We start from the raw sequence: 11,897 nt of genomic DNA on the forward strand, positions 1-11,897 counted from the left end.
TATGGATAAGGATATTCTCGACAGGTTCTTCGTCAGGATACTAATTGGTGAGTATTCTCGCTTTCGCTGTAACCGAGAAGGAAAATTTTTCCCGTAAAAGTGCTATTATTAGTAATGTTATTATCATTATTCAAGGAAAACTCATAATTACATGAGATTCAGGAGCAGAACCGTGCAGGTCATCGAAAGCTTTTTGCTGCACATATTCTAAATAACAAAATTAAACAGGCATACTACTGTGGATTTACTTTCCCACTATTATTTTTATTATTATCATTATTATTATTATTATTATTATTATTATTATTCTATTATTATTTTATTATTATTATTATTATTATTTTATTGACAATTAAAAGCCACAGTAGCGTTAATAATATATATTTTTGTACAAGGTTAAAAATGACTAGGAGTCTCTCTCCTAGTCCTTGTACATATATATATATATTTTCTACACTACTGTGGCTTTAAATTGTCAATATTATAACCTCATTACAAGGTTCTTAGTTCATTATTATTATTACTATTATTATTAGTTTTTTACGACAGTCATCCTATTCGACTGGTTTTTATAGTGTGTAGGGGGGGGGGGGGGGGGGGGGGGGGGGGGTTCCGTTGCATTCTGCCTCCTTAGGAATCCATCACTTTTCTCACTATGTGCTGTTTCTATGGGCAAACACTTCTGCGTGAGTCCTGGAGCTATTTCGGCATCTACTAGTTTTTCTAGGTTTCTTTTATCATCATTATTATCATTAACTGAAAGATAGTCTCTTCTGCAGTCATCTATTTCAGAGCCTTCTCTATTTTCCACATTATTCTCTTTCCTTCCACTGGTTAGTTATGTAGAATCTATCCAAAGGGCTTATCCAAACAATAAAACTAATTCTTTTCTAGTTCAATCAGACGGTAAAAGTTTACTGTAAATTCTGAAAAGTGCTTACTGTCTCAAAAACTGCATCCCAAACAGAACTGCAATGATGTAGTTCGGTAATAACGAATTACTGTCTTTCTGTAATGGCATTTACCCAAATGACAGTATAAACAAATGTGTCTTTTCTGTACTGGCGTTTACCGAAATGACAGTACAAAAAAGGGTGTCTTTTCTGTACTGGTATTTACCCAAATGACAGTAAAGAAAAGGTGTCTTTTCTGTACTGGCATTTACCCAAATAACAGTACAAAAAAGGTGTGGGTCTTCTGAATCTTCTGGTACCCCCTTGGGGGGGGGGGAATGCCTTCAGTGCACCCCACGGGGTACACCGTAGGGAATGACCAAAGGTTCTCTGCAGCGTCCCTTCTGCACCTATACAGTTGCAACCCCTTTCATTCCTTTTACTGTACCTCTATTCATATTATCTGTCTACCCTTCTCGCTATCCTATGCCACCCAAACCTACCCACTCTCATGACCTCGTAGGTCCCAGCGCTGTGACCTTTGGCCTCAACTCAATATTCCACTCAATGCAGAGGTGCCAAGCTGACACCAAATACCACACTATTCAAAGGGAGGCTCCTGCTGGCTTCATTCTCGTAAGTGGAGCCAATCCGTTGAAAGCAAAGCGAATTTACATATAGCTTTCTCCTGAATTTACTGCATTAAGCTTTCTCTTTCGAAAGAAAGGACATGAAAGGATGTAGTCGATAATATTGTTGTTTCAAGAAGATGTCGTTTATCCAGTTCGTTAGTTCTGGCTAATTTCGATTATTTCCTTAATCATTAATTTTCAGTTTATTCGCCTCCTCACTACGAGACAGTGTGTTAATAATGTTGGCTGGAAATTATTAATTTTTTTTTACAAATTCATTCTGATAAATACATCGTAAATATCCTATCCTAGGATTCCTGTATCTTAAACTCGGAGTGAAACACTTTTCTAAGGCATTTTTATGCTTTCCTATCCCTCCCCCCCAACACAACAACAACAAAAACAATAGTTTGCAGGCTTACTTCCCGAGTAAGCGAAAATGTGTCACTCGGCCTCATAGGTTGTAATACAGGGTGTCCATAAAATCCCAGTACCATTACAAGTATTTATTTCCTGTAATGGTACTGGGACTTTATGGACACCCTCTATATCACCGAATATAATTGAGACATTTTGAGTTTTTATCCAGCATAGAAAAATATTATATTATATTATTATAAATTGGTGCAAAAATGAGAGGTAACGCTACGCTTAAAGATGGCCTTTAAAAAAAATGTGGTTTTTTCCATGATAATTGAATTAATCCGCAGTCAGGCCGTGTTCATTATCTGATCGATGTTTACGACGCTGCGTTCAGTACGATTTTTTTTTTCTGAAAATATCAATTTGGGAGTTTCAGTTACTGCGCAGTTTTTTTCTCTTCAACATGTGTACATAAATAAATCATTATATATATATCTATATATATATATATATATATATATATATATATATATATATATATATATATATATATATATATAGTATATATATGTGTGTGTGTGTGTGTATGTATATGTATGTATGTATGTATATATATATATATATATATATATATTATATATATATAATGTGTATATCTATATTTATATAAACATACATATACATATATATATGCACATATATATAGTTGTACCTACTAAGTTGTATAATGACACACATGTATTTATGTATCAATACAGAGAGAGAGAGAGAGAGAGAGAGAGAGAGAGAGAGATTCATTCACAGAACTTATAACTGCCATCATGATGACAATGATATTTGTGCACCCGGTTTATGTGGCGGTACGGAGCTTTCACTTGAACGGTACCATCATCATACTCATCATAATGCCTTTTCATCAAACTGCCAAAAACAATCACATGGTGTCGGGACAGATAAAGGACCGATATCTTATCTCCCGGAATAAATATATAAAAAAAATGCTTAATTAACAGCTGATAAAGGTTACTTCACCTCCATTGTGCTTGTTGCACTGTTCATTGTTTTCGTATTGCGCAACAACATGCAACAACGGTTCAGTTTTGTTATTGTTGCATAAGTGGGATTCGACTTTTTTTTTCTGTGCTTTACAAGGCTTGATTCTGCAGTAATAAGTGGTACGAGCACCAACCTGAGGGAGTGATAGAAAACGATCAGGCAAAGATCCTCTGGGACTATGGTATCAGAACGGATAGGGTGATACGTGCAGACAGACCAGACGTGACGTTGATTGACAAAGTCAAGAAGAAAGTATCACTCATTGATGTCGCAATACCATGGGACACCAGAGTTGAAGAAAAGGAAAGAGGGAAGGGAAAAAATGGAATAAGTTATCAAGATCTGAAAATAGAAATAAGAAGGATATGGGATATGCCAGTGGAAATCGTACCCATAATCATAGGAGCACTAGGTACGATCCCAAGATCCGTGAAAAGGAAGAATCTAGAAAAAACTAGAGGCTGAAGTAGCTCCACCCAGGGACTCATGCAGAAGAGTGTGATCTAGAAACGGCACCACATAGTAAGAAAAGTGATGGGGACTCCTAAGGAGGCGGATGCAAACCCGGAACCCCACACTATAAATACCACCAGTCGAATTGGAGGAGGACTGTGATAGAGTAAAAAAAAAAAAAAAATAAAAAAAATAATAATATAATAATAATAATTATAATGGCTATACAACTACCTAGAGGATACAAACACCATCCCCCACCAACAGAAAGGCTGCAGAAGGAAGTGTAGGGGCACAAAAGACCAGCTCCTGATAGACAAAATGTAATGCATGGATGGATGACTATAAGAAAGCCTTCGACATGATACCACACACATGGCTAATAGAATGCCTGAAAATATATGGGGCAGAGGAAAAACCCACCACCAATCAGCTTCCTTCAAAAAATACAATGCGCAACTGGAATACAATTAACTTACAAGCTCTCGGAATTAAGAACTAGCAGAGGGTTAATATCAGGAGAGGGATCTTCCAGGGCGACCCTCACTGTCCCACTACTCTTCGTAGTAGCCATGATTCCCATGACAAAAGTACTGCAGAAGATGGATGCGGGTACCAACTCAAGAAAAGAGGCAAACAGAATCAACCATCTGATGTTCATGGACGACATCAAGCTGTATGGTAAGAGCATCAAGGAAATAGATACCCTAATTCAGACTGTAAGGATTGTATCGGGGGACATCAGGAAGGAGTTTGGAATAGAAAAATGCGCCTTAGTCAACATACAAAAGGGCAAAGTAACAAGGACTGAAGGGATAAAGCTACCAGATGGGAGCAACATCAAACACATAGATGAGACGGGATACAAATACCTGGGAATAATGGAAGGAGGGGATATAAAACACCAAGAAATGAAGGACACGATCAGGAAAGAATATATGCAGAGACTCAAGGCGATACTCAAGTCAAAACTCAATGCCGTAAATATGACAAAAGCCATAAACACATGGGCAGTGCCAGTAATCAGATACAGCGCAGGAATAGTGGAATGGACGAAGGCAGAACTCCACTACATAGATCAGACAACTAGGAAACACAAACATATGACAACACACAAAGCACTACACCCAAGAGCAAATACGGACAGACTATACATAACACGAAATGAAGGAGGGAGAGGACTACTAAGCATGGAGGACTGCGACAACATCGAGAACAGAACACTGGGGCAATACCTGAAAACCAGTGAAGACGAGTGGCTAAAGAGTGCATGGGAAGAAGGACTGATAAAAGTAGCCGAAGACCCAGAAAGTATTACAGAGACAGGAAAAAGGAATGAACAAAACAGAACAGAGGAATGGCAAAACAACAAACCAATGCACGGGACAATACATGAGACAGACTAAAGAACTGGCCAGCGATGACACATGGCAATGGTACAGAGGGGAGGAGCTCAAGAAGGCAAACTGAAGGAATGATAACAGCGGCACAAGATCAGGCCCTAAGAACCAGATATATCCAAAGAAACGATAGTGGAAATAACATCTCTCCCATATGTAGGAAGTGCAAAATACGAAAAATGAAACCATAAACCACATAGCAAGCGAATGTCCGGCACTTGCACAGAACCAGTACAAAAAGAGGCATGATTCAGTAGCAAAAGCCCTCCACTGGAGCCTGTGCAAGAAACATCAGCTACCTTGCAGTAATAAGTGGTACTAGCACCAACCTGAAGGAGTGATAGAAAACGATTAGGCAAGGCAAAGATCCTCTGGGACTATGGTATCAGAACAGATAGGGTGATACGTGCAGACAGACAAAATCAAGAAGAAAGTATCACTCATTGATGTCGCAATACCATGGGACACCAGAGTTGAAGAGAAAGAAAGGGAAAAAATGGATAAGTATCAAGATCTGAAAATAGAAATAAGAAGGATATGGGATATGCCAGTGGAGATTGTACCCATAATTATAGGAACACTAGGCACGATCCCAATATCCCTGAAAAAGAATCTGGAAAAACTAGAGGCTGAAGTAGCTCCAGGACTCATGCAAAAGAGTGTGATCCTAAAAACGGCGCACATAGTAAGAAAAGTGATGGACTCCTAAGGAGGCAGGATGCAACCCGGAACCCCACATTATAAATGCCACCCAGTCGAATTGGAGGACTCTGATAAAGCAAAAAAAAAATAATAATAGTAATAATAATAACAACAACAAGCTACGGTATATACCACGGGTGGAAATGGAAATGCTTGAGCTTATTGCAGATCAAATGAAAAACGCTTAATAAGCGTATTACAGATCAAAGTAACAATTTTGGCGTCGAATAATTTACACGGAGCCAATGACGGTGCGGTAATGTACCATCATCGCGATATCTTCCATTTTAGTTTTTATACAGCAAAACCGTGTATGTGTGTGTATATATAGTATATATATATATATATATATATATATATATTTATATATATATATATATATATATATATATATATGTGTGTATGTGTGTGTGTGTGTGTGTGTGTGTGTGTATGGAGATAACCACAGGACAGAGAGAGAGAGAGAGAGAGAGAGAGAGAGAGAGAGAGAGAGATTACCAGAAATTTCCAGATAAAGGGCATTACTACACTCAGTATTACACATGTAAAGACGTACAAAAGAAAAGCTCGCTGATAACCCTCAGACTTACATGAACATTGCTATATATAGACAAGCTACCTCAAAGACCTGATAACACGTGAGAAGGTATCCTGTTTCTGAAAGAGCAGCTATATAGGCGCCGGGCGTGTCTAGTGTATGACGTCATACGTTTTAGTCATAATTACGGTGAGTAATGAATGAGTACCTTTCTAATAAATAATATATATATATATAATATATATATATATATATATATAATATATATGTATCTATATATATATAGGAATAACTATCACATCACAGTGATTCATGTACATGGTTTAAGCAACAAATGTCCTTTGATATACGTTTTTAGTCTTAATATACTGAGTAATGAATGTATACCTTATATATATATATATATATATATATATATATATTATATATATATATATATATATATATAAAGTACTGGTAATCTTCTTAGGCACGAAGATATAGTAATTCAGTTGTATTCCACATAGGGCATTTTCTGAGATACCTTTTTTCATTTTCCTATGTGGAATACAACTGAATATATATATATATATATATATATATTTATATATATATATATATATATATATATATATATAATATGAATTTTTTATGACATCACCGTGATTCATATATACATGCAATTCGCTCTGCCACGGAATTAATATATTTTCATATATGTTGACCGAAGGGGAATCTTTTTTAGTTGATCATAACTTCGTCCTCTAGTGGGCTCGAACCAGCGCACAGAGGAGAAATTAGGACTTCAGTGACGTCTTTCCCGACCAATTTTATTATATCATTATTATTATTATTATTATTATTATTCCGCAATGACACACAAATCCTCAAATATCGCCACATCTGAACAACAAAAACCAGAAAAACAAAAGCATCAACAAAAAGAGTCAGAGAGAGAGAGAGAGAGAGAGAGAGAGAGAGAGAGAAACAATAACCCCATTGTCGCTTGACATTTTATACACACCTGAAGGTTACCTGGATCTTTCGTAAAAACAAGGGGGTGATCCGACCCCCCAGCTTAGTCTGGACTCGTGCAAGATTTTACCCAAACGCGTAAGTTGTGAACATTACATTCCTAAGTCAACGTAAATTACGACGTACTGAAATCTACAATCAAATAGCTTTGTTTCACCAATGAAAATGAAAATAAATATTCTATATTTTACTGGAAATATTTGCTCTGTACTGTTAAACATGCACATTATTTATTTTTTTTACATTTTACATATTCCCAATTTAACGCAAATTAAAACATACTGAAATCTACAGTCCAATAGAGCCTTCTTTCACAAACGACAATTAAAATAAATAATCTATACCTTATTAGAAATCATTCTTCTGTACTGTTTAACATTCACATTATTTATTCTTTACATTTTCATTCTAATAAATAAATCCAAAAATATCCTAAAATTCCCGTATCTTTAACTCAACGCGAAACACCGTTTACGGACCTTTTGCCAGTGGAAGAGATTAAATGTCACCTGAAAACCAACATATAATGCAATCATTAAAATTAAAGGCGATTCCTTTTTGCTGTTTATGATTCAATAATATCTTAGGATAGTTCCATTTTCCAATACGCTCTGACCTCGAAAGCTTTTCCATTTGCTAATGGATGGAACTGAGTGTATATTCGCGGGGGGTTGGGGGGGACATTATAACACTTGAAAGCCAAGCCACTTTCAGGCATCATATTTCATCTTTGATATGTTCCTATTGGAGTTGAGTTGTATATAGAATTTAGGTCAAAGGCCAAGCACTGGAACCTATGAGGTCATTCAGGTGTAACGGGAGGAAAAACTCAAAGCAGTTGCACTATGAATCTAGTGTTAGGAGAGGCTGGAAAGTAAGATATTGAAGAAAGTGAATATGAGAGGAGGTACAGTAAATGGAACGAAAGGGTTGCAGCTAGGGGGCCGATTAGGGGATGCTGCAAAGAACCTAAAGTATTGCCCACAATGCACCGCATGAGGTCCACTGACGGCACTAACCCCCCACCCCCCGGTCGGATAGACAGAAAGGCAGATAAACAGAGATAGAGAGAGACTCTAAAATCAGTAACACGCCCTAAGTTAGAGAGAGAGAGAGAGAGAGTGAGGAATTAATTAGATATCTTGTAACCTTGTTTTTAACGACAAATCGATGTATTTGTCGAAAAACAAATATTTGTTACGTCATCTTAGACTACCGGTGCACTTAATTCACGTAAACTCAAGTTTTTTTTTTTTTTTTTTTTTTTGTTTTTTTTTTTTTTTTAACCTTAAAAAAAGTTGTTGTGAGGGGGGCGTCTCATTACGTATGTTCCACGTTTTTTTTAATCTACAAATTAGTTTTTATCTAAGCTGTATCTACAGAATGAATTCCTTAAAATATATGTTGCACAATAAAATTATCCATATTTCTTTATTATTATTATCATTATTCATTTTTTATCACGTTGTCTCACGTATCTAGATTGTGTATGTTACTGTCTGTATTTTGAATATTCCATGTATATGGCCCTGAGCTGAATTAAAGGATATATATTATTATTATTATTATTATTATTATTATTATTATTATTATTATTATTATTATTATTATTATTATATTTCTCCCAATATGAATATTGGCCAGCTGAGCCAGAGAATTGAGTAATAAGAAAAATAGAAAAGATAATATATAAGATTAATTCGCTTAATTCTGCCACCTTATTCAATCGAATTTATTTAAAAGATGGTCTTCCAAAATTATAGCTGTTCCAACGGCATTTAATTTATATAGAATCTTCTCAATTCTTATTACTGTCTTTTCCCATCAGCATGTAGCTGGTATATCAGCTACATGCTGATGAGAAAAAGACAATAAGAAGAATTGAGAAGATTCTATATAAATCAAATGCCGTTGGAACAGCTATAATATTCAATGTAACTGCCCTTAGAGACAGCCTCCTTCCTTATTATTATTATTATTATTATTATTATTATTATTATTATTATTATTCAGAGGATGAAGCCTATTCATATGGAACAAGCCCACCATAGGGGCCGGTGACTTGGAAATTCAAGCTTCCAAAGAATATTATGGTATTCATTCGAAACAAATAACTAACAGAGGGTAAAGGGAAATACAGAAGAAGAAGAGATCAGTTATCAGAAAAAACAGATATATGAGTTAATAAATTAACAGGTAATTAAATGAAAATGAGAGAGAGAGAGAGAGAGAGAGAGAGGAGAGAGAGAGAGAGAGAGAGAGAGAGAGAGACTCATGCCAGTAGACTGGAAAAGCTACTCCAAAAAAAATAACATTAAATATTGTGAAAAGAAATGAGAGGGGCAGGCCCACATGCTATTATTATTATTGTTATATTGTTGGCATTAAGGAGTTTATTAGTTGATATCTATAAAATTTGAAAGGGAGCTATGACTGTTGTCATGTTTATTGGTTTACCTATCTATTCAATTTATTTGGTAATTTTTCCTTATTCATTTAATTATTTTACTCAAAATAGATCTCCACTGTTTTAACGTCGAGTTTTGGACGATTTTTCATTCAAGATATATACTACATACATACATACATACATACATACATACATACATACATACATACTACATACATACATACATATATATATATATATATATATATATATATTATATATATATATATATATATATATATATATATATATTGAATGAAAAATCGTCCTAACCTCGACACTAAAACAGTGGAGATCTATTTTGAGGAAAATAATTAATGAATAATGGAAAAATTTAACAAATTAATTGAATAGATAAATAAATCGATAAATACGGCAATAATGATAGCTCTCAATTTCTTAGAGGTTAGGACGATGCATTCAAGATATTTTTTATATAATATATATATATATATATATATATATATATATACATACATATATATATATATAATATATATATATATATGTATATATATATATATATATATCTTGATGGAAAATCGTCTAAACCTCGACACTACCTACAGCGGAAGTATACAAGTCTCTTCAGAGAGAACTAAAATAAATAAAAAAAAAACGAAAGTGAACGCGCCCTTGTAAACAAACATCTCGAACGCTACAAGTTCCAAATCGGACCGGAGCGAACGCGCCCATGTAAACAGAATTGGTGCACTCAGCGTGGTTCCTGCATGTCATGATAACCAACAACGGCGCGAGATGCAGTAGGCGCCAACCTTGGATTCTCGCCTCTTTCTCTTTGAGGAGGAGACGGGAGGTAAGGGAGGTCCTCCCGAATATCTATCTCACTCAGGGGCGGGAGACGATTATCAATGTTCTGGAACACGGGGGAAGAAATCCTCAGAGAGAAAGGGTCATTTGTAATTGGCATTTACAGTGTCCGTGGGTATCCCCTGTAAGAGGAAAAGGTGTTTATGTATATATATATCAGTCCGCTGGGCGCTGGTTCGAACCCACGAGAAGACGAAATTATTATCAACTAGAAAATTCCCCTTCGGTTAACATATGAAAACATATTAATTCCGAGGTAAAGCGAATTGATTATTAAAAGGACGTTTGTAGCTTACTTAATGCGTGTATATGTATATGAATTACGGTGGATGTATACACATTCAAATATATATGATATATATATATAATATATATATATCATATATACATATATATATCTATATATATACATATATATATATATATATATGTATGTATGTAATGTATGTATGTATGTATGTATGTATGTATATGTATAATTCTGATGAAAATGTATAATTCCAAAAGATACAGAATTATCCTTCAGTATGTAGAGACTTTTACGTGAAGACTGAAAGGGTCACTTGGGCGAATCCAAGTCTTGTCAACTCTCCATTATACGGGAACAATCTAGTGTCATACAAAGTAATTGACGTGTAAATTTGCAGATGTTTTTATAGAATATAGTTACAGCTTGAAACCTGAAACCTAATTCGTTTGAGTACGTTCGAATGACGTAATCAAGGCAGATTTTAAAAAGTTGTCCGCCCGTATGTGCTGACCCCGTCCTGTGACGCGCTTGAAATGTGAAATGTTCAGTGCATATCACGTAGAGTTTATCAATTACGGCTATTTGTATGATATTATTAAAATATTATAATATTATTCAGAAGGCGAACCCTATTTATACTCAACAAGCCCAGAGACCAGTGACTCCCAATTCAAGCTTCCAAATGACATGGTGTTCATTAAAAAGAAGTAACAGATAATTATTATTATTATTATTTTTTTTTTCTTTCTTTTTTTGCTCTATCACAGTCCTCCAATTCGACTGGGTGGTATTTATAGTGTGGGGTTCCGGGTTGCATCCTGCCTCCTTAGGAGTCCATCACTTTCCTTACTAAGTGTGCCGTTTCTAGGATCACACTCTTCTGCATGAGTCCTGGAGCTACTTCCGCCTCTAGTTTTTCTAGATTCCTTTTCAGGGATCTTGGGATCGTGCCTAGTGCTCCTATGATTATGGGTACGATTTCCACTGGCATATCCCATATCCTTCTTATTTCTATTTTCAGGTCTTGATACTTATCCATTTTTTCCCTCTCTTTCTCTTCAACTCTGGTGTCCCATGGTATTGCGACATCAATGAGTGATACTTTCTTCTTGACTTTGTCAATCAATGCTACTTTCTTCTTGACTTATTATTATTATTATTATTATTATTATTATTATTATTATTATTATTATTATTATTATTATTATTATTATTGTTACATGGTAAAAACTAATAAAAGCAGAATCAGAATATGAGATCAAAGGAAAAACGACCAGACAAGAACAGAAACAAATCAACAAAGAATTAAATAAAGT

Source organism: Macrobrachium nipponense, chromosome 23 (assembly GCF_015104395.2).
Source record: "Macrobrachium nipponense isolate FS-2020 chromosome 23, ASM1510439v2, whole genome shotgun sequence".
NCBI lineage: Eukaryota > Metazoa > Arthropoda > Malacostraca > Decapoda > Palaemonidae > Macrobrachium > Macrobrachium nipponense.